A 24,835-nucleotide genomic window follows, 5' to 3' on the forward strand; every position below is an offset into this window, starting at 1 on the left:
AAGAATTAACACAAGTTTTTGAGAAGAAGTATGCAAAAAGAGCGTTATCATGAGCATGAACAAAGTCTCCACAAGCAACATGAATATATATATATGTATATCAACACATATATACCAAAAGTAATAGACTTTGACGTTACATCACACTCCGTATAATCACAAAATCCATGGTAATACTAACAATTTAACAAGTCTTAAACAACCATGAACTAATTATTAGAATAGGCATGTAAATATTAGGAACACAACATATTGCTAAAAGAAAATTAATCTAAAGCAATAACCTAATATTTACTTTCTCAATGAACAAAACAACACATATGTTCAAAAATTAACAAATTGGTAAATAAAACCAACTAACTTTTTTCTAAGTGCTAAGTTCAAACCACAAGCATAGAACAAAGACATAGAAATAATCATGCCATCACACATATATAACATGGAATATACTTTAGCCTATAAACTAATAATCATGTAACAAATACTACATTATGGACGAAATAATCATCTAATATTATAATGCCAAAAATCACAACTCATATATTTTCCAAGAAGATTATTAGAATTAAAATCACGTGCTAAGCATAATCAAAATAAAATTAGTTTAGAGAGGACCTCCCTTGAATTAATTCAATTGTCAAAGATGAGCATTCTCCGTAGTACGCCCAAATTTCCTCTCCATAAATGCAGCTTAACATTGAAGCCATAACTCCCAAACGTGAGCAGATATCAACGATCCAACCGTTGAAAATGAAGCTTCATATGTCCCGAACAAGCTCCCAAAATTTCATCCCAAACCGACAACGATTGACCTTCGATCGGGGTCCATTTCCGGGACTGCTCCCAGAAAAACGTGAGCAACATTTTTTTTTCCAAAAAATTGTTTTTTCTTGACATCAACCAATCTTTCGACTGTAGACACCTAAAAATGTCTCCCCAAAACCAAACCCGATGATAAATAACCTTTCACCGCCACTATTGGTCGGGTTTAGTATTTAATCCCGAGAGTGCGTAAAAAATCGTATTTTATTAAAATCATACTTTTGAACGGTCCATGGTTTGGGCCAAAAATAATAAAATAATAAAATAAAAAAAGGTTTGGGTTTAAAATAAGTTGGGCTGAAATTAAAACTATGCTTTTACCAAACATCAAGACTAAACCATGGACCGTTCAAAAGTATGATTTTAATAAAATACGATTTTTTACGCACTCTCGGGATTAAATACTAAACCCGACCAATAGTGGCGGTGAAAGGTTATTTATCATCGGGTTTGGTTTTGGGGAGACAATTTTTAGGTGTCTACAGAAGCCCCCACTTTGACTGAGTTTGTAGAAACGTCAGTTTCGAAAACGTTAGTCAAAGTAACCGATAGGGACGGAGAATGATTTAAGATGTTCTGCTATCCTAAATCACTCTGCATACGCCGATACCTGCAGAAAGATGTTAGTTCTACAGATAAAAGAGTAAAGGGATAGAATGCGTATCTGACACCAGTGTATCGGTGACAAACGAATTTGGCAGCTTCCTAAGCTTGAAGGAATTCACCGAGTGACATTCGTTGAAATGCTTTCCATGCTTGAGGAAAGCCGACTGAAGAGTTTGGTACCTTCTAAGCCTGAAGAAAGTTACCGGATAATACTTTCCATGCCTGAGGAAAGTCGACGAACGAATTTGGTGTCATTCTATGCTTGAAGAAATCCACCGATAATGCCTTCCATGCTTGAGGAAAGCCGACAAAGGAATTTGGCGGTTTTCCATGCTTGAAGAAAAATCCACCGATATCGCTTTCCATGCTTGAGGAAAGCCGACTTGGCGGTTTTCTATACTTGAAGAAAAATCCACCGATAACGCTTTCCATGCTTGAGGAAAGCCGACTTGGCGGTTTTCTATACTTGAAGAAAAATCCACCGATAACGCTTTCCATGCTTGAGGAAAGCCGACTTGGCGGTTTTCTATACTTGAAGAAAAATCCACCGATAACGCTTTCCATGCTTGAGGAAAGCCGACTTGGCGGTTTTCTATACTTGAAGAAAAATCCACCGATAACGCTTTCCATGCTTGAGGAAAGCCGACTTGGCGGTTTTCTATACTTGAAAAAAAATCCACCGATAATGCTTTCCAAGCTTGAGGAAAGTCGACGATTGCTGAAATTGGTAAGTGCATGATAGTTCGATTATCCCCGAATGTGGGCCGCAGATGTTTCACAATTTTAAGCCGATTATCTGACCATATTATGTGCTTAAGATGCCGAAAAATAGACTTTGATATTTACTAGGGGTAAAATGGTAATTTTAGTCCCCCTTAAATATCAGTTAGAATTTTCCGCGTAATTCTAGCGAAAAATAACCGCTCAATAATCTCGAAAAATCAGTCAAACTAGTCAAAAACACCAGGAATATTCGCTGACAATGTGCAGATCCTGCCGCGCCACGTCACAGCCTCGCCGTGACACGGGAATAACTCCCGTCTAACGGGACAAAATCCCGTGTCATGGGAACAATTTCCTTTTTTTTTTGCTTTTTGAATCATTCAACGCGTGGATTTTTAAGCTTTTGACCCGCAAATTCTAGCGTGCCACGTGGAATTGTACCGTTACACAATAACAGTCACCGTGGCACGGGGAACGGGGTCCGTTGCACGGTTACTTTTTGCTTTAAAATCACATTTTTGCTTCACATCTTCGCCATTTCTCATCTCCTCTATATTTCTCCATTTTGATTTCTTGCTTTACGCAAACACCACGCCGCGCCACGTTTAAGAAAAACCGCCGGCCGTCGAAGCTTACCGTGACACGGTAATCGGAAACCGTGACACGGCGGTTGTGCAGATCTTTTTTCCTTTTTTTATATTTTTGCTGCGGTTTGTTGCTGCTGTTGTTCGCTGCTGCTGTCGCTGTCTTCCGCCGGAGCTGCCGTCGAGATCCCAGAGCTTCGTCGAGTTTTGAGCGTACCGTGACACGGGACAGCTTTGCCGTGTCACGGATTGTGCTGACCGTGTCGCGGCGGTCCGCTGATGGCCGGAGCTTTTTCGAGCTTTTAGAGTTCGAATTTTCGCCGATTTTGCTGTAATTTCTTGCCTCTTTCTCATTTTCGACCCTCTACAAGCATCCATGTAAGTCTCCTTTGATTTTTGTCTTGAATTTGCCTCACATAAGTAATTTCATGAAAAAAACCCTTAAAAATCAATTTGGGGATTTTTGATTTTGAGGTTTTATGTTGAAATTGTTGCCATGATTTTACTTGTATATGTATGCATGTGTGTTTGTGAGGAATTTGAGACAAAAATTGCATAATTTGATGGAGAATTGAGCAAATCACCATTTTTGTGCACTTGTGAAATGATGTATTGATTCATATTTTGCATATGTACTATATTGTCATGGAGAACATAGTATCATGCGGCTAGGAGAACTGTAATATTAGTTTGTCATGGAGAAACTAAATACCATAATTTTGCCAATTTTTAGCCTGGAGGTAAAAATTTAGCGTATAATTCAATAAATAACTAAATAACTTAGGAAATGATGCTAAGTATTTAGATTTTTATAATAGCATGCCTAGGCGACGAGATTGCGATCTTTCTACCCTCGGCCGGCGTCGGGCTTTTCGGGAGGACACTCCCACCATTCCTGAGGGTATGGACGACGATGTTTTAGAGTCCGAGCCTCGGGCATCCGCGAGTAGAGGTAGGTGGGTTCCACCTCCGTGGACTCCAGACCAGTTGGTTTTTTGCCGTGAAAACCATGTCTCTTATCGCTCACTCTCCGGCATAGTCGATGGCACGCTTCGCCACCACGGTTCTGGAGCCGGCGATTTGATCCCTCGACTTCACCAGATCATTATGAGGGATCCTGCTACGAGCGCCCTATGGGAATCGGCTGGTTTAGTAGATTTCTATACGACGGTTGTAGGGTTTCACAGCCCCCGGGGTTGCGGTGCGACGGTCGTTCGCGCATTGTTGGAGTATTTTTGGGATACTACCAACACTTTTCATTTTGCTTGGGGGGAGATGATGGTGACCCCCCTAGACTTCAGTATGATCAGCGGGTTGCGCTTCACCGACCGGGCTGTAGCTCAGATGTCTGATCTGTCTTGGGGGTCGACTGAGACAGCTAGTTTGTTGGGTCCGATCGTTCAGTACATCAGGTCCCGACCAGTGTCTCGAGGTGGTCCTAGGAGCGGACGATCGGAGCTGTCTTCAGTTTTAGCTCGTGGCTTCGACATGGAGGATACGACGGCTGAGCAGCGAGTGCGGATTTTCATCCTGATCCTGATTTCCTTTGCTACCTCCCCGCTCTGGTCAGGATCCATGAGATAGGATCCTATAGCTGGGCCAGCCTTGGATACGCCGATCTCCTCTTATCGCTACGTCATGGCTGTCGGCATCTGAATGACGAGTCTCCCATCACCGTCTATGGTCTGTGGAGAGTCGTAGAGGTGATGATCTTTTCCCTTTTTGTTTCACTTTAACTTGTTCGACTCATGTGCTAAAGATTACTTTTCATCGCAGCTATGGTTCTACGAGTACTTCCCAGGCTTGGCTCCTCGCCGGCGTCGTGGAGCGGTCCATGATTTCCCTGTCGGGGCCAGCTGGCGTGATCGAGGAGAGTCGCGGGTGGAGTCTGTCCCTGCACTGCGTGGGCTGCTACGCCGAGGCACCTCTTCTGTCGGCGTAAGAATCAGTTTTGTTGCTGTTATTTTCCCTCTGACGTTGTTTCTGTTGTTTCACGCCGACTTTTTATGGTTTTCAGGTTGCCATTAATGTCCAATATCGTCCTTGGGCCGGGATGACTGATCTACTTGAGGCCTTGCGTCTTTCTGCGCACCGCACCATTTTGGTTGGTACCCGACGCTTTGTCTGGTACTTGGGGGAGCGAGTCGTTCGTCAGCATAGCGTCGATCGCTTTGTGGTGCCCTCATCTCCACCAGAGTCGATGCTGGACTCACGCTTGATCAGAGAGTTGATCAACAGGGGAGAGCGCTATACTTTTCCATGGCAGGAGCTTGTACACATGGAGAGTGACTATGCGCGGGATTTGATTCGCTCTCTGGCTCCTCCACCCCGTCTTCCTGAGGTATGATTTCTTTTGAGGATCTTCTTTATTAATCTCTGTTTTAAATAGTCGAATAACTTGATTATTCGATCATATTTTCAGACGACTGTTCGCCCTGTGGGGAGGATCGAGATTCCTCCTCAGTTTGTTCGTTATCCAGGGCCGATTGGTATCACAGAGGACCATATTGCTGATGCGCCAGAGGGTTAAAAACAGGCGCAGGAGTCTCTGCTCGAGGTCTTTGAGCCGGTGAGTTTTCTTCGATGCATTATTTACCTTTTTAACACTGCTTGTTACTGACTTTTCTTTGTTTTATCCTCAGCCTAACCGCCCGGAGATGATGGGACTCATGAAGCTGGTTGACGCCCTGAAGTATTGCATCATCAAGCTTCGGCGTGGTGCGAGTTGTTGGAGCTCTAGCGACGTTCTTGAGGTATCATTCATTTTTTACTTCTACCATTTGTTTTATTTTACATTGTTGACACCTTTTGATTTTGTATCTTTCAGGAGCGACGGAGGTCCCGCTCGCGCTCGAGGCCTAGAGGCTCGGACGAGGAGGAGCTTGGTCGTGGTAGACAATCTTCTGAGATTCGCCGGCGTTCTCATTCTCAGCGAGAGCCTCAGACTACTCAGGAGGCTCAGTGGCAGCAGCCTCAGTCTTCCCAGCGCTTTCCGGGCCAGAGTCAGGGGGTGCGACAGTCATTTTCCCAGCCTCCGCAACCAAAGTTTGGGTCTGTTTTGACTCCCTTGGATCCTGGTTCGTTTTCAGCTCCATTGTCCGGGATTCCTCCACCGGTGTCGGGCTTATTCTCAGTTCCGCTGTATGGGACGATGCCTTCACCGACGATTCCAGTGTCTCTGGGCCAGTCTACTCCGTTTTCCGGTTGGATGGGTCCTGCCTTGAGCTTGGCTACTGCTGGGGCTACGGGGACTAGTAGGGACGCTACTCCCCGTACTCGGATGGTCGAGGGGTTCTTCGGTTCGCCGTTCCCATATGCACAGGATGGACCACATGCACAGGGTGGAGATGAGACTGATTCTGGCTCTAGGGACTTTTGACCGAGGGTTTTTGTTTGTACATACTATGATGACACTTGACATATTTATGTATTACGACTCTTTGTACATTATTTACGGCTTATGTATTTATTATTGTGTGTTAGTGTGTGTTTGAGACTCCTTGTGTGTGATTGTGTATTTATTAACGATACGACGAAAAAACATAAGTGGAGTAATAGAGGGTACCGACCTTCCCCAAAAGAAAAAGAAATAAAAAGACAAGAAAAATAAAATTACTTTCCCCAAAAGAAGAGAAATAAAAATAAAAATAAAATGATAAATAAATAAAATTACCCTCCCCAAATGATAAAAAATAAAAATAAATGAAATTACTTTCCCCAAGACAAAATATAAATAATGTGATAAAGAAATAAAATCTTAAAATAAATAAAATAAAGATAAAATTAAGAATATAAAAGGTGAGAATTTTATTAGAACTAAAACTCTCAGAAAAAAAAAAACTGAAAAATAAACGGTGAATATAAAATATTATAAAAAATCCGGATAGATACGGGAAAAGATGAAAAAAGGAGAACGCGTGAAGTGCCGTGACACGGCACTGTGTACCGTGTCACGGCAGATCTTTCCGTGTCACGGCAAAGGTTCCCGTGACACGGTAGAACTTCCCGTGTCATGGGACGCGTATTATTCAGCGGTGTGTTTTACGCGTATGAAAAGATAATTTCTGGGCAGTTTCGAGCGCTTTTGCTATAAAATAAGACCAGATTATTCATGATATGCATAAACACAAAATAATTTAGAATTTCATATTTCAATAATCATGTCTCAGAATTTTGATAATACATTGCGCGACTGGTCTTATTCTTTGACCAATGCTGAAAAAAGAGAGTTAGAATTGTTTCATGTCAGGGGTTTGCTAGCCCTGCGACACGTAGCTATTGAACACGATTTTCTTAGGGCAGCATTAGATTATTGGAGTCCAGAAACACACTATTTTAAATTTGATTATGATGAAATCTGTCCTCTGCCGGAGGAATTTGGTGCAATCTTTGGATTTCCTGCTAGAAATCTTATTGCCATGCCTACCCTACGTGAATATTATTACCAAGATTTTGAACGCCATCTGAATCTAACAGATCCAGATTTAAATAGAATTGTTTGTGGTAATGAAGTAGACTTAGAAAAACTTGCTAATTTATATTTTAATCGCCCTATCTCTGAGTCTTATCATGTATACCGTAGAAGGACATATATTTTTTGCATGTTTAGCAAGTTACTATTTGCAAACGGTAGGGTAGGACATGCTTGTCTAGCGTCTGTGCTTGAGCATGTTGAATCCGGAAGATCTCCTATGCCGACGTGCCTTGAAGAAACATTTCGTGGTCTTGACGAGGCAAAAGCTGACCGGAAAGCCATCAGGAAGGGCTCTCTGGTACTACTGCAGGTAAAACCACGCTCCGAATAGCCCCCGTGACACAAAACAGGCACCGTGTCACGGTGGGTGTCTGCCGTGACACGGTTAAAACTGCCGTGTCACGGGAATCTGCAATATTTTTTTTTATTTCTATTTTTCGATTATTTTTTTATTTTTTTTTGTTTTGCAGATTTGGTTGATGGAGCGTTTGGAATTATTTGAATCCCCCGACGATATTGAAAAATATGGCCCTAACGACCTAGTCCGTAGGAAAAAGAATTACTCTGCGAACATGTCGTATGAAGATTGGAAAAATTTCTTTGCAAAGAGGGAATTTTCCATTCGTTGGGTGGTGCCTTGGTGGAGGCTTACTAGGATGGTTGGCACGAATGAAACACCATATTGCCGTGTTCCAAGTATCTCCAAACTGACCTTTTACTGTCCTTCTCGACTGATGCGGCAGTATGGACTTGAACAAGTAATCCTACGCTATAACGATAGTCCTCGTGAAGTATCGTTGCATGAGAGTAACGTTCACAAGTACGAGGCTTATTGGATTGGAAGACCTTTGTGGACCGTTTCTGCAAGTGACCAAGCTCCTCCTCCTTTATCTAGTGCATACAAGGCATGGTTGAACCCTAGAAGTAGGAGGGAACGATTCGGATCACGCAAGTCTGATGTGAAGAGTCGTCTTGGAAATAAGAAAGCTCCTCCTAAAGATCGTCTAGGTCCGAGAACACAAGGAATTGAGTTTAAGACTCCTATGGTGCCAAGAAAGAAGAACTATGTGAAAGGGAAGGGTAAAGAAAAAATGGTGTATAGGGAGAAACAACCGAAAAAGTTCAAGAGAGGTGAAAGGGGTGAAAGTTCGACTAGGGGTGTGACGGTTCGGGCTACAAAAGACATATTAATGGTGAAGGCCGACCTAATTGAGCAAGAGAAGGATGTTCCTAAAGAGAAGAGAGATTAGATCAATAGTGCTTTGCATTTTATGATTTATAATTATTATTTAAAATAAGGCATATGATGCCAATACTTGTAGTCGCATTTATTTTAATAATAGCACCTTTATTTCAGCCTTAAAAATAGAAATTACAATGACTTTTATTGATTATTTATTTATTCGAGTCAAGGAGTCGGACGCAATGGAAGAACGAAAATAAAAACTCGAACAATTAATTCGCAACGAATGCGCCAATATTCCAAAAATAAAACGGAAAAACTGAAATTCCATCGTGTCACGGTGAAAGGGTCCCGTGACACGGTACAAATTCCCGCGTCACGGCAATATATATATATATATATATATATATATATATATATATATTTTGGTTTTGCTGACAGAGGGTGACGTGGCACGGGAACTTCTCCCATCAGACGTGATAAATTCCCATGTGACGGGAGTTCCTCTTTCCTTTTTTTCGTTCAGGCCCACCGTGTCACGGTGAACAGTACCGTGACACGGTAGGATGTCCCGTGTCGCGGCAATTCCTTTTTTTTTTTTTTTTTTTTTTTGGCCGTGACGCAGTGCTGAACCGACGCGCGTATTTGATCAACAGAGGGCGGATTTTTTTATTTTAAAGTGGCCGGGCCCCCTTGAGGGGTTGCCTACGTATCCTAAAAAGGAATCAGGCCAAACGTAGCTCTATTGGGTCATGAACCCATGCGACTAGGCATAGAATTTCTTGAGTTGATCCAAGTTGGTTAAATTATGGAAGCCGTTACCATCCATGTCTACCAATTGTGCCGCTCCGCCAGACAGGATGGCTTTAACAATGTACGGGCCTGACCAGTTCGGTCTGAATTTTCCTCTTGAATCTAACACATTTTTACGAAGTGCCTTAAGCACTAGGTCACCCTTTTTGATACTTCTGGTCTTGACTTTTTTTATTAAAATGTCGTGCCATACGCTGTTGGTAGGTTTGGATATGATGCAAAGCTGCCAAGCGTTTTTCATCAAGCAAGACCAGTTCGTCGTATCTTGCTCTAATCCAGTCGACTTCATCTAGTTGGCTTTCCAATGCGATTCGAAGAGAAGGTATTTCGAGCTTGATTGGTTGTACAGCTTCAACTCTGTAGACCAAAGAGAAAGGGGTAGCCCCTGTCGATGTACGAACAGAGGTTCGATAACCCCAAAGGGCGAAATGTAGCTTACTTGGCCAATCTTTATAATTTTCTGTCATCTTTTCGATGATAGTTTTCACATTTTTGTTGGCCGATTCGACTGCTCCGTTTGTTTATGGTCTGTAAGGTGATGATCGGTGATGTTTGATATGATATTTCTGTAATAATTTCGTGCATTCGGCTTGGAAATGTGTTCCATTATCACTGATCATCTCATGTGGTACCCCATAGCGGCATATGATATTTTTCTCAATGAATTAAGCTATGTGTTTTGCCGTCAGCTTGGCATATGAGGCAGCCTCGACCCATTTGGTGAAGTAGTCGATTGCTACGAGAATGAATTCATGCCCCCCTTGTCATGGTGGTGTTATTTTTCCAATGATGTCAATGCCCCAAGTGGAGAAAGGCCATGGAGAAGTATACGTGTAGAGAAGCGAAGGTGGAACATGCTGTAAGTTTGCATAGACTTGACACTTCATACATTTCTTGACGTATTCGTGACAATCTCTCTCCATAGTAGTCCAATAGTAACCTTGTCGTTGAATCTTTTGGACTAACATCTTTGCATTCATGTGTGTTCCACATATACCAACATGAAGGCTTTCCATGGTTTTATGTGCTTCTTTCTTGGCTATGCATAAGAGATTTCTTCCCATTGCAGTTCTCTTGTGGAGTTCTCCCCTAATGAGCACATACTGTGAGGCCAGGAGCCTCAAAGCACGGCGTTCCCTTTTATCAGTATTAGGAGGGTATTCTCCTCTTGTCACATAATTAAGGATATCCGTATACCATGGCTCTTCATCTTCTTCTTGTGGTTCTTGTTCATCGTCAAGTGCATGAACATAAGCCGGCTCATATCTTCTTTCTATGGTCAGTGGCATTCTGATTGTATTAGTTGGAATTCGCACCATTGATGCTAATTTAGCTAGTGCGTCGGCGAATTGGTTTTCTTCTCTTTGAAAATACGTATACTCCACTTCATCTAGTTGCTCCGTGAGAGTTTCTAAATGAGCTTGATACGTAGCGAGACTTTCACTTCACACTTTCCATCTCTTGGAGATTTGGTTAATGATTAGTGAAGAATCACCGTAGATTCTGAGTTTCTTAATTCCCAAGGCGACAACTGTTTCTAACCCCAAAATGCATGCTTCATATTCTGCGGCATTGTTGGTGACATCAAAGTCGAGCTTCATGGAAATTGGGATGTGCTCTTCATTGGGTGATACGAGCAAGACTCCTACACCACATCCCTTTTGGTTTGAAGCTCCATCGAAATAGAGTGTCCAGCTATCATCTTCGGTCATGAGTAAATCTTCGTCGGGGAAATCATATTCATCTTCTTCTTTTTCAGCTTCTTCTAGCGGAAAGTATGCTAAGAAGTCAGAAACCGCAGAACCTTTGATGGATTTTTGTGGCACAAATCTCAAGTCAAATTGAGCCAGATTGACTACCCACCTTGATAATCTGCCGTTGAGCGTTGCTTTCTCGAACAAGTATTTGAGAGGGTCCATCTTGGACACGACATGCACTGTATGAGTGAGAATGTAATGTCTTAGTTTCTGTGCGGCCCATACAAGTGCGAGACACAACATCTCAAGTGGTGTGTATCGCGTCTCATATCCTTGAAGTTTCTTACTCAAGTAATAGATTGCATTCTCCTTGCTTTCGATTTCTTGTGCTAGCATTGCCCCCATCGTTTCTCTTATGACCGTAAGGTAGAGTCGAAGAGAAAAGTCAGGTATTGCTGGCGCTAGCACAGGTGGTTTTGCCAAATACTCTTTGATTTTGTCGAAAGCCTTTTGGCAATCATCATCCCATGTGACTGGGACATTCTTCTTAAGCTTCTTGAATATAGGTTCACATATCGCTGTGAGCTTTGATATGAACCTACTTATATACTGCAACCTTCCAATGAAGCCTCGAATCTCCTTCTCATTTTTGGGTGGTGGCATGGCCATGATCGCTTTTACTTTCGAAGGATCTATTTCACTCCCTCGAGAACTGATCACGTATCCAAGTAATTTTCCTGACGTGACTCCGAATGCACATTTTGCTGGATTTAATCTCATGTTGTACTTGCGGAGTCTTTCAAAGAACTTGCGAAGGGCAATAATATGGCCTGGGCGATCTTTAGACTTAACGTTCATATCATCAACATAGACCTCCACCTCTTTGTGCATCATGTCATGTAACAATGCTGTAGCTGCTCTTTGGTAGGTGGCACCCGCGTTTATCAACCCGAATGGCATTACCGTATAGCAATATGTACCCCATTGCGTGATGAATGTGGTTTTCTCCATGTCTTCTTCGGCCATCAATACCTGATTATATCCGGCGTAACCATCCATGAATGACAGGAGTGCATGGTTTGCTGTATTATCGACCAGAATGTCAATGTGAGGTAGAGGGAACCCATCTTTTGGGCTTGCTTTATTGAGATTCCTGTAATCAACACACATTCTGACCCTTCCATCCTTCTTTGGAACTGGAACCACATTTGCTATCCATTCCGGATACTTGGATACTCTGATGAAACCTGCGGCCAATTTCTTCCTGATTTCTTCTTTGATTTTGAGAGCCACATCTGGTTTCATTCGGCGCAGCTTTTGTTTGACAGGCTTCATACCTGGAATGAGTGGTATTGTATGCTGAGCTATATCCCTGTCAATTCCTGGCATATCTTGGTATGACCAAGCAAATACATCAACAAATTCACTAAGCAAGTTAATTAGCTCTTTGCGTTCATCTTGACTTAGTGTTAATCCAATTTTTACTTCTTTAATAGTCGTATCATTGGAAATGTTAACTGTTTCTGTATCTTCAATAACTGCTGTTTTATTTTCGTGTTCTTCCATTGCTTTTATTATTTCTTTGTCATTTTTATCATTAGCAAAGCAATATTGATCAGGGCTAGGGGAATGGCACGCATCGTAAGCAAAGGTACTCATTTTATTGAATTCACTGGCTAATACATCAAGAGCGGCAAGGTCGGTTGCGACCTCACCAGAATTATTAGGACTAGAAAGAGAGGACTCAACAAGAGACCTAGGGTTGAATTCTATAGCAGAAAGAGGGTCGGCCTCAGACTCTAAGGACTCGTCTACAGACTTAGACTCAGACTCGGACTCGGACCCAGACGACTCAGACTCATCAAACATAGGACCCTCGCCAGCGGTTATTTCCAACTTCTCTCCACTCGGCGTAGTGATCCTCAATGTCTTGCGCCATCCTCTTGAAATGTTGTCAGCTTGGACGATTAACTCGGAGGGGTCAAAATCCTTGTTCGCTATGACATCTTGAACGAGCTCGGGGTTATCATTACGGACCGTCTTGGGCTCATTTTTCACCATTCCAAAAAGAAGGTTGATTCCTAGATCATCAGAGTTCAGGCTAGCTGGCTTCTCGCTTGTGGCGAGCTCTTCGTCTTTGTCAACGAAGTCACAATCGAGGAACACCTCGAATTCTGGTTCACGGATCCCATCATGGACGAATCGCTCAGGGAATTCATAACATGGGAAGTCTTCCCCTTCTTTGATGTACTGGCCATCTTGAGCGCACCAGGATGGCCCCAAGATTCAGCCATTTTCTTCTTGAGTCCAAGGGTCATTCCAAGGAAATGACCTTGCTTCTTTAGAATGGCATTGATACTGGTGTTTTAATAGGGATCGAAGTCGAGATGGCACTTTTCCTCCTCTTCGATCACGAGAACATCATCTAGTGAAAACCCCCAAAGATCTTCATCTTCTTTGTCATGTTCAACATGGACGATAGGAGTATCAATTACTTGAATGCGCATAGGAGAAGCATCGATAGTAATCGGAACCCCTCCAACTATGGCTTTCACTTTTTGGTGAAGCGATGACGGAATCGCCTTTAGCTCATGAAGCCAAGGGCGTCATAACAACAGATTGAAAGAGGCCTTAATTTCCACCACCTGAAATTTGGTGCGACGTTCAATGGCCCCAGTAGTTATATTCAGTATGATAGTACCCACGACTTGACGGCGAGTATTATCATAAGCTCGAATCCCTTGAGTGGAGGGAGTCAATTCTTCATTCTTTATACCCAACTTCTTTGCAGTACGGAGTGGGCACACATTGATTGCAGAGCCATTATCAACCAGGCTCATGGGAACATTCATCTGCCTACACACTACAGTGAAGTGTAAGGCCTTATTATGTTGGTCCCCTTCCGGGGGTAGATCCTTATCAGAAAAGGAAATCAGATTGCTAGTACTTGGCAGCTCAGTAGTAAGAAAGTTGACCAATCCTTGAGGAGTCATGTCATCATCGACTCCTATTTTCACCAGAGCATTCATCACAGCCTTTCGATGCTCGTGGGAAGTGGCCAAAAGCTTCCATACATTCATCTACACCTTGGTCTTTTGCAGTTGTTTGACCACATCGCTGTTCACAGGGTCGATGGGATCAACTATCGGATGTGATTGTGGTGGGGGTGGAGGTGGATTAGGTTGTTGCAACTGTCCACTTCTGGTGAGAACCTTGACCTCAAAGTCCCCCCAAACGTCTTCACATGTTCCAAGAGATGAACAGGCTATATCCTTGAGATAGACGTCTTCATCATCACTATCCCAAATTCCATTCACTTCTTCAATACTTGAGATAAATACATCTTCCGGTAGAGGTTCATTCACAGGTTGAATGAGTATCGACGGATCAAAGGAGACTTCATATCCCATGATAGCCAAAGCATCAGAAAGAGGACCTGTTTGAATGTTAGGTTTCTTGCCCCCTGGAGGAACATGAAGTTGATTAGCATCGATCAGATCTTGGATTGCATCCTTCAGCCTCCAACACTTCTCAGTATTATGACCCTTGCCTTGATGAAACTTGCAATAAGCATTGGGGTCATAGCTAGCGGTCCTATTCTCTGGTCGAGGTTCTGGAAATGGTCCGATTGGCATAATCAGTCCTTGACCATGCAAACGGTCATAAGCAACATCATAAGTCATTCCCAAAGGCGTGTAAACCCTCCTTTGCCTTTGGAATCTTTGAGGAGGAGCATTAAGGGCCAGCACATCATTGATGTTGATATTGTTGGTAGCATTATTGGGCTTAGAAGACGAAGAAGAAGGAGTTTCGTTCTTCTTGTTTTTCCAAGTGCTGTTGTTATTGTTGCTACCAACAGACTTCATCAGTTCATCTTCGATATTGATTCCAATATCGTATACAACGTCAAAGGTACTCAGAGGCAGAAACTTCAAGTGTTGCTTGTACTTATGAGTCAGATTGGCAATGAACAAGCAAACCATTTCTTTCTCCTTGGGGGGATCCACCAGGAGCGCAGCTGTTTCCCTCCACCTGCTTAAGTAAGTGGTGAAGCCTTCATTCTCTTTCTGTTTGAGAATGGAGAGTTCACGTTCAGAAGTCTTGGCCTGGATGTTACACTTGTAACGATTCATGAAGCTTTTAGCAACATCCTCCCAAGTCGTGACATGTTTGGATTCCAAAGAATAGAACCACTGTTGACAGGCATGCTCTAAGGAAAGAGGGAACACCGTAGGGAAGAGTGTCACATCTACTCCCTTAAGAGCCATAGTTGCAGAAAAAGCCTTCAAATGGAAAAGCGGATTATTAGTAGGCTTGAATTTGGGAATGTCAGCAGTGGAAAACTTCTCAGGAAGCTTCTCTCTTATGGACGAAGAGGTAACATACTGTTCCACATAAGTGAACTCTTCAGAGATCTTGCTCATCTGTTCCTTAATCTTGTCCATTGCAGCAGTAGTGACATTGTTTTGATTGTCCTGTTCTACAGTACTGACTCTAGTGAGTGTCTGCATCATGTCAGACAATCTTTCAATTGTCCTATTGAGGTTCTCGATGTCTTTCTTAGTGGCCATTGGTTGAAAGTAGACTGGAGACGGATCTTGTGGAGATGATTGAGGTGGTTTCCTTGTACGCCTCTTTGGTATAAGAGGTTGTTGAGGTATGGACTCGAACCGTAACAATCTACCCCTGCTTCTTGTCCAAGTGCTGTGACACCGAAACAAACACACCTTTAATGACCAAACTTAACCTTAACTTATCCGGATTAAAGAATTTTTTTTATATATTAAAAATCTATAATTTTGAAACTCTACTTATTATTTTTTTTTACAAAAAAACAAAACATGGGAGGATACCATCCGACTTACTCCGAAAAAAAAAACGACACAAAAACGGGACTTCCCTAAAATACGGTCAAAAGGTGGTGCACGACTAAAAAAAAGTGTGTGAACACGATATGTGAGTGATTAGGTGAGGTTATAGACGCGTGTTTTGACCATATAGCTAGACACGACACAAAACTAGACACAGCATTCGCACGAAAATCGAAAAAAAAGACTGACAGGACACTTTCCTGGGCACCGTGTCACGGTGCAAACTGTCGTGGCACGGTACAGTCTGCCGTCAGACGGTAGACTTCCCCATGTCACGGCACTGTTCACCGTGGCGCGGCAGAACATGTCGTGACACGGTGCGCAGTTCCAGGTCAGTTTTGTGATTTTTTCAGATTTTAATCGATTTTAGGTCCGTACTAATTACTATGTGAGGATAAAAACCCCCGGTCATGGGTTAAACAAAAGAGCAAACACATGAGGGTTAGCACCAAACAACCACGTAGCATTTAGGCACGATGATAAAAAAAAGTTCGCAACCTAGAGTCGAGATCTATGTTCAACTATTGGTCAAGCTTTGGGTGTCAAAAGGGTACCATGGTTAAGAGTTTGGACGCGTTAGCAAGGCAGCCTCCCATGAGGGTGTATGCCAACGGGCGGCTCCGCGAGTTCGTGATGAAATCGAACACGACTCCATGGTTTGGGTGGATTTAATAACTCGGATGAACCCTTATTGCCATGAGCGTTTTTGGGTCGATAGAGCTTAAATCCCCCGGGGCTAAGACGCATGTAGAACACATACGTTTTTTCAGAAAAATCGAAGGAAGTCGAATGTGAGAAAAGAAAATAAGCCACCGGACTGATTTTAGGACTGCCGTGACACGACAGAAATTCCCGTGTCACGGTACTGTGCACCGTCAGACGGTGCACTGTACCGTGACACGGCAGATTCTGCCGTGGCACGGCTGTCAGAAAATCTGACTGGTGCCCTGTTTTCTTTTGCGCGCAACCTAGTTATCCAATTTTTCCTACGGGACAGACCTGAACGCGACGTTAAAACGTCTATGCAGATGCAAAAATGCCAAATTAATCATAGGAATATTTTTTCAAGAATCTTTCAAGTCTCATCCACTCATCTTAATTAAATACCGATCACTCAAATCGATAAATAATTAAGAATCCTCCCCAGTGGAGTCGCCAAATTGTAGGCGTCGTTCGAAGTGCGCCTACGTTAAAAACATGTTTTGAATATGCTTGGCACTCATAGGAAGTGGGAATTGACATTACGATTAGGGACAAGGAAAGTAGGGAGCCGCCAACAAATTTTTAAGGAACTTGTAAACCGTTCACGGATCATAAAAAGGCAACCACGATAAGGGACAACGATAGGCAACAACGATTGACCCGTCAAGGTTACACCCCATTCATAATCCATGAGATTACTAACTCCATATGGTTCGGAACCTCGAAAGGAGGATCGGGGATGATGGTACGAAGTGAGTCATGGAGTCACATTCGCCCGTTTTGGCCTCTACTCGATTCTTATAGTGAAAAGCATTCCTGCGATCTCAAAGGCATACAAACAATAATTCAATTCGCTCCAAACTATTATTTAACTAAATTGGTTTAAGATTAATGCACACATAATTCTAAAATATTGGTGATCACTTCAATTAATAATAAGATTAAAAAGATCCTAAACCGGTTGTCCAAATTATCTTATTAGGCGTGGTTTTCAATTACATATTCCCTTTAAACATGGAATATGGTGATCATAAATATAATAGAACAAATATTAATATTAAAACCAATTTAATCACAACTCCAACAACATAAAATCGTTAGAAAAATAATAAAAATAAAAGGACCTTACTTTGATTCTGTTTGTTTGCAACTACAAAATAATAAACGAGTTAGTAACTTCAAGGAAATAATAAAACAATAACTAAATTAAATAAAATAAAATAAAGTTGATTTTGGGGCCAAACCCTCAAACAGTTCTACCTTTCACGCCTTGGTTTAAGGACAGAACCTCGAGTAAAATATAAACTCCTTTGAGTGCTTGAAGAAGGAATTTTGGAGTGAAAAGGGTAGGCTAGTGTTTAGGCTAAACCATAGAAGAGAGAAAATAAATTAATAGAATTACTCGGTGCCCCGTACATCAGAAATAAGGGGGTATTTATAGGGAAAATGTGCTGAGGGAGCACACGGAACCCTAAAATGATAAAAACCCTAAAAAAATATCCCGTGACACGGTCAGACTGTACCGTGACACGGTCAGACTGTACCGTCAGATGGTGCACTTTCCCGTGACACAGTACACTTTTGGAGTGACGCGGGAAATTTTCAGTAAACGGGATGAAAAACGCGTTAAAGGTTTATGTGGAAAGGACACGGAATGTCCCGTGTCACGGCAGACCTCCCGTGTCACGGGAAGTCCCACCGTCAGACGGGAAGGGTTCCCGTGACACGGTGGCAGTCTGTCGTGGCGCCGGAAATTCCAGTCCATTTTCCGTCTAAATTCATTTTTAACCCTAATTTTTTTCGGCTTTTTAAGTGCCGATTGATAATTTCGGGCTTTTTTTTACTTTTATTATTCGGGCTAAAATAAGAAAATAATTAAATAAAAATAAATAAAAGGTTTGGGCCAAAAATAATAAAATAATAAAATAAAAAAAGGTTTGGGTTTAAAATAAGTTGGGCTGAAATTAAAATTATGCTTTTACCAAACATCAAGACTAAACCATGGACCGTTCAAAAGTATGATTTTAATAAAATACGATTTTTTACGCACTCTCGGGATTAAATACTAAACCCGACCAATAGTGGCGGTGAAAGGTTATTTATCATCGGGTTTGGTTTTGGGGAGACATTTTTAGGTGTCTACATCGACCAATACCCAATTAGTAGCCAATGAAAATATACCCTTGAAAATACTTCTTATATTACAACAATAAGGAGATCGAAAAATGATCTCGTGACAATGAAAGAGTACGGTGTGTCGTGATGCAAATCATCACTGACTTGAAAACGAAATTCCGGCGCAACCGGGGTGCACTATTGTATTCGCCGGCACGTTTCCTAAGGTTAACACACCACTTCCACACAAAGGCACTTTTGGGTGGAAGGTTGGAGCCAAGTAACTTATGCCCAATATAGAGTATGTGTTTAAGCAAGCTTGTGTTTGATATGTATTTCTTGTGTATGTAAAAATCAGAAAACATCCTCCAATTTATAGAGATGAATAAAGAAGATGAAAGATCATGGAGGAATCTTCTATGAACAAAGAAGAGAAAATCAGAAATATTATGGTCTTTAAAACACCATAATCAACCTCTTAAATGGGGGGTTACAAGAAATCAAACAAGAAGAAGAATCCAAGGGAACCGTTGGAGTCCAACGGACAAACACGCACCCGATCGGGCGAACACTCCCTTTTTTCCAGACATCTTCTCGCGCCCGGTCGGGCGGGTCTCGCCCGATCGGGCGCCAGGTCGGGCGCTCGATCGGGCAGCAGAACTCCAGAATTTTACGACTCTTCCCGCGCCCGATCGGGCGCCTAATCGGGCGCCCATATCTGACCCTTTGAATTTCCTTTCTTTATTTCCAACACTTAGACTTAATTTGTTCCGAGTTGGGTTGCTGTTGCTTTATTGCCTTGTGGATTAGTTTTGTTTTGTTTAAAAAAAAGTTATACTTTAGTTAGTTTTTAAATTTACTTTAGTTAGGGTCATAATTTACTGTATAGTGTGTATTCTTACCAAGTTAATAAATTAATTATGAATCTATTCGATATTAAATAGCATTTAGATATACTTAGGATGGTGGGGGACTATAAATGCTATACTCTTGAATGCTACTCTGTGAAGGTTGAGAATTGCTCTTTGCAGGTTAAGATCTGCCCAAAATTTCTGGATCCACTAAGGTTGATCCGCTTTAAATTTCCAGAGCCACTTAGGTGGATCCTAATATTTTAGGCAGAAGTTTTTATTTCAAAAAATTAAAAAAAATTCAAGGACTCAAAAATCGGATTTTTGGTGGTGGATTGTAGGGCTGAGCAAAACTACCCGAAAAATCGAAAACCCGAAAAACCGATCCGTAACCTTTCCGAAAATTAGGGTACCCGATCCGATAACCATAACGGTTCGGGTACCCGTTCCGATAATTTGTTATCGGGTATGGTTATGGGTATCATTTTAAAATTAACGGTTATCCAATCCGATCTGATAAGCATTTTTTTTGCCTTTTTTCCCTACGTAAATCTATTAATATAAATCTTAAATTTTACTTTACTTCATAATCACTTTATAATATCAAGATCATATGATATTGTTTTTAATTAGTTGTATATTATATCATAATAACTACATAATTAAGTTTAATTATCATTATTGGATATCTTATTGGGTACCCGATAACCGATCCTAAAATCCGGGTACCCGAAATTCGGGTACTCGAACTTATCGGTTCCGGTTATAGGTATCACTTTTAGTGATTTTGGTTATCGAGTACCCGAACTGTTAGTACTAACGGTACGGGTACCCGTCCCATGCTCACCCCTAGTGGATTCGGGAATTTTTTTAACCACGTGGTAGTTAGTGGAGGGGTCGGGAATGATATTATACTATTATACACAACAACTTACACAAAGGGCATTATCGTTCTTCCATGTCAACAGGGAGAGATGCCTTGTGAAATGGGAGCATTGTTTAGCAATTCACATAATTTATTTCCTAAAGAAGAAAAGGTGCAATATTTGTGAAACTTTAAGATAAGTGGTGCAAATAATAAAAGAACGGAGAAAGTATTATGAATACATTTAGAATTAGAGGTGTTAAACCCGAACCAACTCGAAAAAATTTATCTATTTCGAACTGTAATCGATCCGAGAAATTCACGACCCAAACCCGATCTGTAACCGAACTGAACTCAACCCGAATCCGAACTTGACCCGATCTGAACTTAACCCGGCACCGATTTGATCCGACTTGAACTCAACTTGAATCCGATTTGACTCGACCTGAGCTCAAATCGAACCGATTTGACCCGACTTGAGCTCAACCCAATCCAAAATTGACCCGATAAATAACCGATCTTATCTGATCTTTTTTTACCTAAACTGATATTAACCCGACTCGATTTTAACTTGATTTGAATTTTACCCGATCCGAATTTAACCCGACCATAATTGATTATTGACCTTTTTATTCAATTAAGTTAACTTTTTTACTACAAAGAAATAATCCAGAGTCTTAAGTTTACTTCATGTACTATCAATTACATAAATTTACTTTCTAAGCTTTAATAAATGCCACAAGATCTAATGTCGCCTAAACATTACACGGGAATTATACGATTCGCTGGTAAAGCTCTAGTTAAATGCCGCCTAAAGCCTATTATTATTTTTAATCAATTTCCTCCCATTCTGCTATATTTTATGAACTAATAATTCTTTTCTCAACACCTATAACCAATTATATCAATATAAATCACATTACTACTAGTCTGATGCAACCTATAAGAAACAATTATGAAAGTAAAACAAATAAACTTTTAATGGATATATCAAGTGCTTACATTTTCATTATAATAATTAAATATATTACATATACATAATCAAATGATTCTAACTTAGGTATTTTTTTTTCAATAGTTTCATTTTCATATACAAAATACGCTGCATATAATATCATTGCAACGTTCCGACTCCAATAATATGTTATGGGTACGACTTTCTCAAAAATAACAAAAGCCTTGCACTTCCAAAATAAATTCTTAAGTTCACAAAATATACAAGGCATGAGATTTTAAACAGCTCCATGCTCACTTAGATGCAAAATCATCACTCGAATCCAAATGACTTGTAAAAGAAAATGAATAAAGTCTTTCAATTTTCTGGTTCATGCAGTCTTAAGTAAAGATTGCAAAGAATGAATTAGATATATAGTTGTGCAAGTTTTGATTGCTTTAATAGTGTGCCTATTGTTTAGTATGTATCAAATTTAAGTTCCCAACACATTTATTTGCATATAAAAAAAAAGACACATTGACTTAACAAAATAGTGAAATAAAAGGAGTGTTTACTACTTGTTTACTACTCTGTACATGGTTGTTCTAACTTTCTCACTAGAAAGCGAGTTTCACTAGCTCATCAGCTAGGGTCCTTATCCCTCCTTCAAGGACTTTCTTGCATGCTTGGTTTTATCCATATTATCTTCATAATCTTTCTAGCGGTGAAGGGATTGCAATCCTTTACCTGTGTCTGTAGTTTTCCTAACCCTTTTTTCCTTTTCTCAAGAAGATTAATTCTGGCATTAAATCTATCCCCGGTTTTCTTAACAGGCTTTAACCTTTTCCAGTTTTGTTATCCTTCCAACATTACTGAGAGCTTCTTCGTTTTACACAACCAATACAATTCGAGCAGTGTAGGGAATATTTCAAGCATTATCCCTAGCTTGAACCCCACTGTGATCATACACTAAAGTACGGTGGCGTCCAAAGGGAAGGAAGCTAGAGCAAACGAGTCGCCAACAAGTTTTAGGAACTTGTAAACCGTTCAGGAGGTGAAGGTTACACCCCTTAACGATCCAGGAGATCGTCAACTCCAATAGGTCTGGAACCGTGACTGGTAGTTCGGGGATGAAGGTACAAATCCAACCTAAAAGAGATTGAACTTGCCTTAATAATAGGCCTCTACATTATACTGATCATATTCATGTGCGCTTTCTGACTAACATGCAATCAATAGGTTTACCCTAATATAAACCTGTTTCATTTATGTTGGTTGAATATTAATGCACAAACAAATCTATTATTGATGATCACTTGAATTATAATCAAATTAACCCTAAATAAGATTATTAATTATCTTATTAAGTGTGATTAAAAGTACCAATTCCCTTTAGACATGCAATTAAAAGGTGTGATCATGCAATAACAATAAATATAATCAAGCAACATAATAAAAATTTTCATAAAAATAATTATAATAATCATAATTAAAACAAAAATCATAACAATTGTAAAAATAATCATTTTAAAGCATAATAATAATAGCAAGATCCTAGGCAAGATACTAACAAGATTAATAACAAACCCTAGCATGTCACTAAGCCATAAAAATCAAAGCTTTATCCCTAACATGATGCTAACATGCTATTATGAAAGACAATAAAAGACATCATAGAAATCATAATTGACATTATATTCTTTACCCTAAACATGATACTAGGAACTTATTGTTGTCATTCTAAACATCAAATTAAAAAAAAAACATCTTAACATGATACTAGGAATCAAAATAACAACCTAGACATGATTTCTATATCATAATATCAATAAATCAATTAAAGCACTTACTTGGATGCCTCGTACCTTTTTCTAATAACAAAATACACACGTTAGTAACTTCAAGGAAAATATAAAATAAACAATTAAATTAAATAATTGAAATAGAGATAGAGATTTGGGACCAAACCTTCAGAAATTAAAACCTTTCACGTCTAGGGCGAAGGCAACTTCGAACTTGTCTAGTTGTTTCTAGGTCTTGTGAGTGCGAAATTTTGTATGCAAAAGGGTTGTTTTAGACAGAGAAAGAGAATAAGCTTTAGCTTAGAGAGAGAAGAGAATTAGAAAACTAGAGAGTTGATGATTATTGATGAGAATTGATGAGAAGAATTGATGAGAATTGATAGTTGTTGATGATTGAAAATGGAGGTTTTAAGAGGAAATTTATAGAGAAAATCATCCGGATGGATAGAAAAACAAATCAGAGTTTCAACGAGAATAAAACACGATTAGCGCTAGACTCTGTTCATTAGCGCCAGGCGCTAATGCTTGTCGTCAGGCGCTGATAATCAGTTTCATGCGTTTTTGTTTTTATCATATCTTTTGATCCAAAAGTCCAAATAAGGCATATAATATGTAGTTCGAAAGCTCTTGAAGTCTAATTTTCAATCCAATTAGAATTAGATTAAAATCTTTTGTAGATAAAAAGATATGGCTAAAATAGTGGAAGGGTGTCAGTTTTGGATAGAGTTTCATATCTCATTCATATCTTTTTCGTTATAGCTCGGATTTAATATTATAATATATCATTGGAAAGATAATTTAAAGATCTATACAACCATATAAAATTTGGATAAATATTATGAGGCACGAAAATAAAATCTGACTGTCTTTGAACATCATTAAATTTGAATAGAATTAGGCTTAAGAAAAGGAAAGTTTTTAAAAAGGAAAGTTTTTATTTAACTCAAATTCTTTAATCTTATATTTTCAAAAAGGATAATTAAGATCTTTTAGAAACTTTTAGAAAATTCTAATTAATCCTAATTAGTTTAGGAATATGATTAAACCTTTGGACCCTCCACATGATCATTGGGTCGTAGGTAAAAACTGGTTTGGGCCAGTTTAGTATTTTGGCCATGACTTCCTCATTATTCATCGGAATTGGGCTTATAATATCTCGTTGGAAAGGTCTTTTCAAACCCCATCCAACTATACCATTATTGGACCCATATCATGGACCAAACTAAACTGGAATGAACATTTTTCATAAATAAGGTAAGAAAAGAAATATTTTCAAAAACAGAAAGAAGAAATATTTTAATAAAAACATCAACATCACTAGACTTTTCACACTTTCCCTTTGTTCGATAATCAAATGACATGAAAGGTATTCATCACTGGGTTTGGTTTTGGGGAGACACATTTGGGTGTTTACAAGCAGTATTCACTCTCATATTACCGGTGCAGTCATTTATAGAATTAGCCGGCTATTCAATTAGAGATTAATTTCTCCAGTGTTCTTGCTCCCCATGCGTATTTTTGATTAACCTCCCAAGAACTTGAGTTTGTCTATAAATGCTAAGCGTTCCAATATGTAACTCATCTTCTCTCAACTACTTTATTCTTCTTTCTCTTGTACGTCTTTTTCTTTTCTATTCTCTAAGTATACAAAAATTTAACTCCTTCCTCTTTATTTTTCTTGTCTTATCCTATTCATTCTTCTTGTCAACAATATGAGTAATGATGGTTATCCCCCTAATGATCAGGAGGAACGTCACATTCAAGATCTAAGGGGGGGACCTCTTATTCCCACT

The sequence above is a fragment of the Chenopodium quinoa genome, unplaced genomic scaffold (assembly GCF_001683475.1).
Source record: "Chenopodium quinoa cultivar QQ74 unplaced genomic scaffold, ASM168347v1, whole genome shotgun sequence".
Lineage (NCBI taxonomy): Eukaryota > Viridiplantae > Streptophyta > Magnoliopsida > Caryophyllales > Amaranthaceae > Chenopodium > Chenopodium quinoa.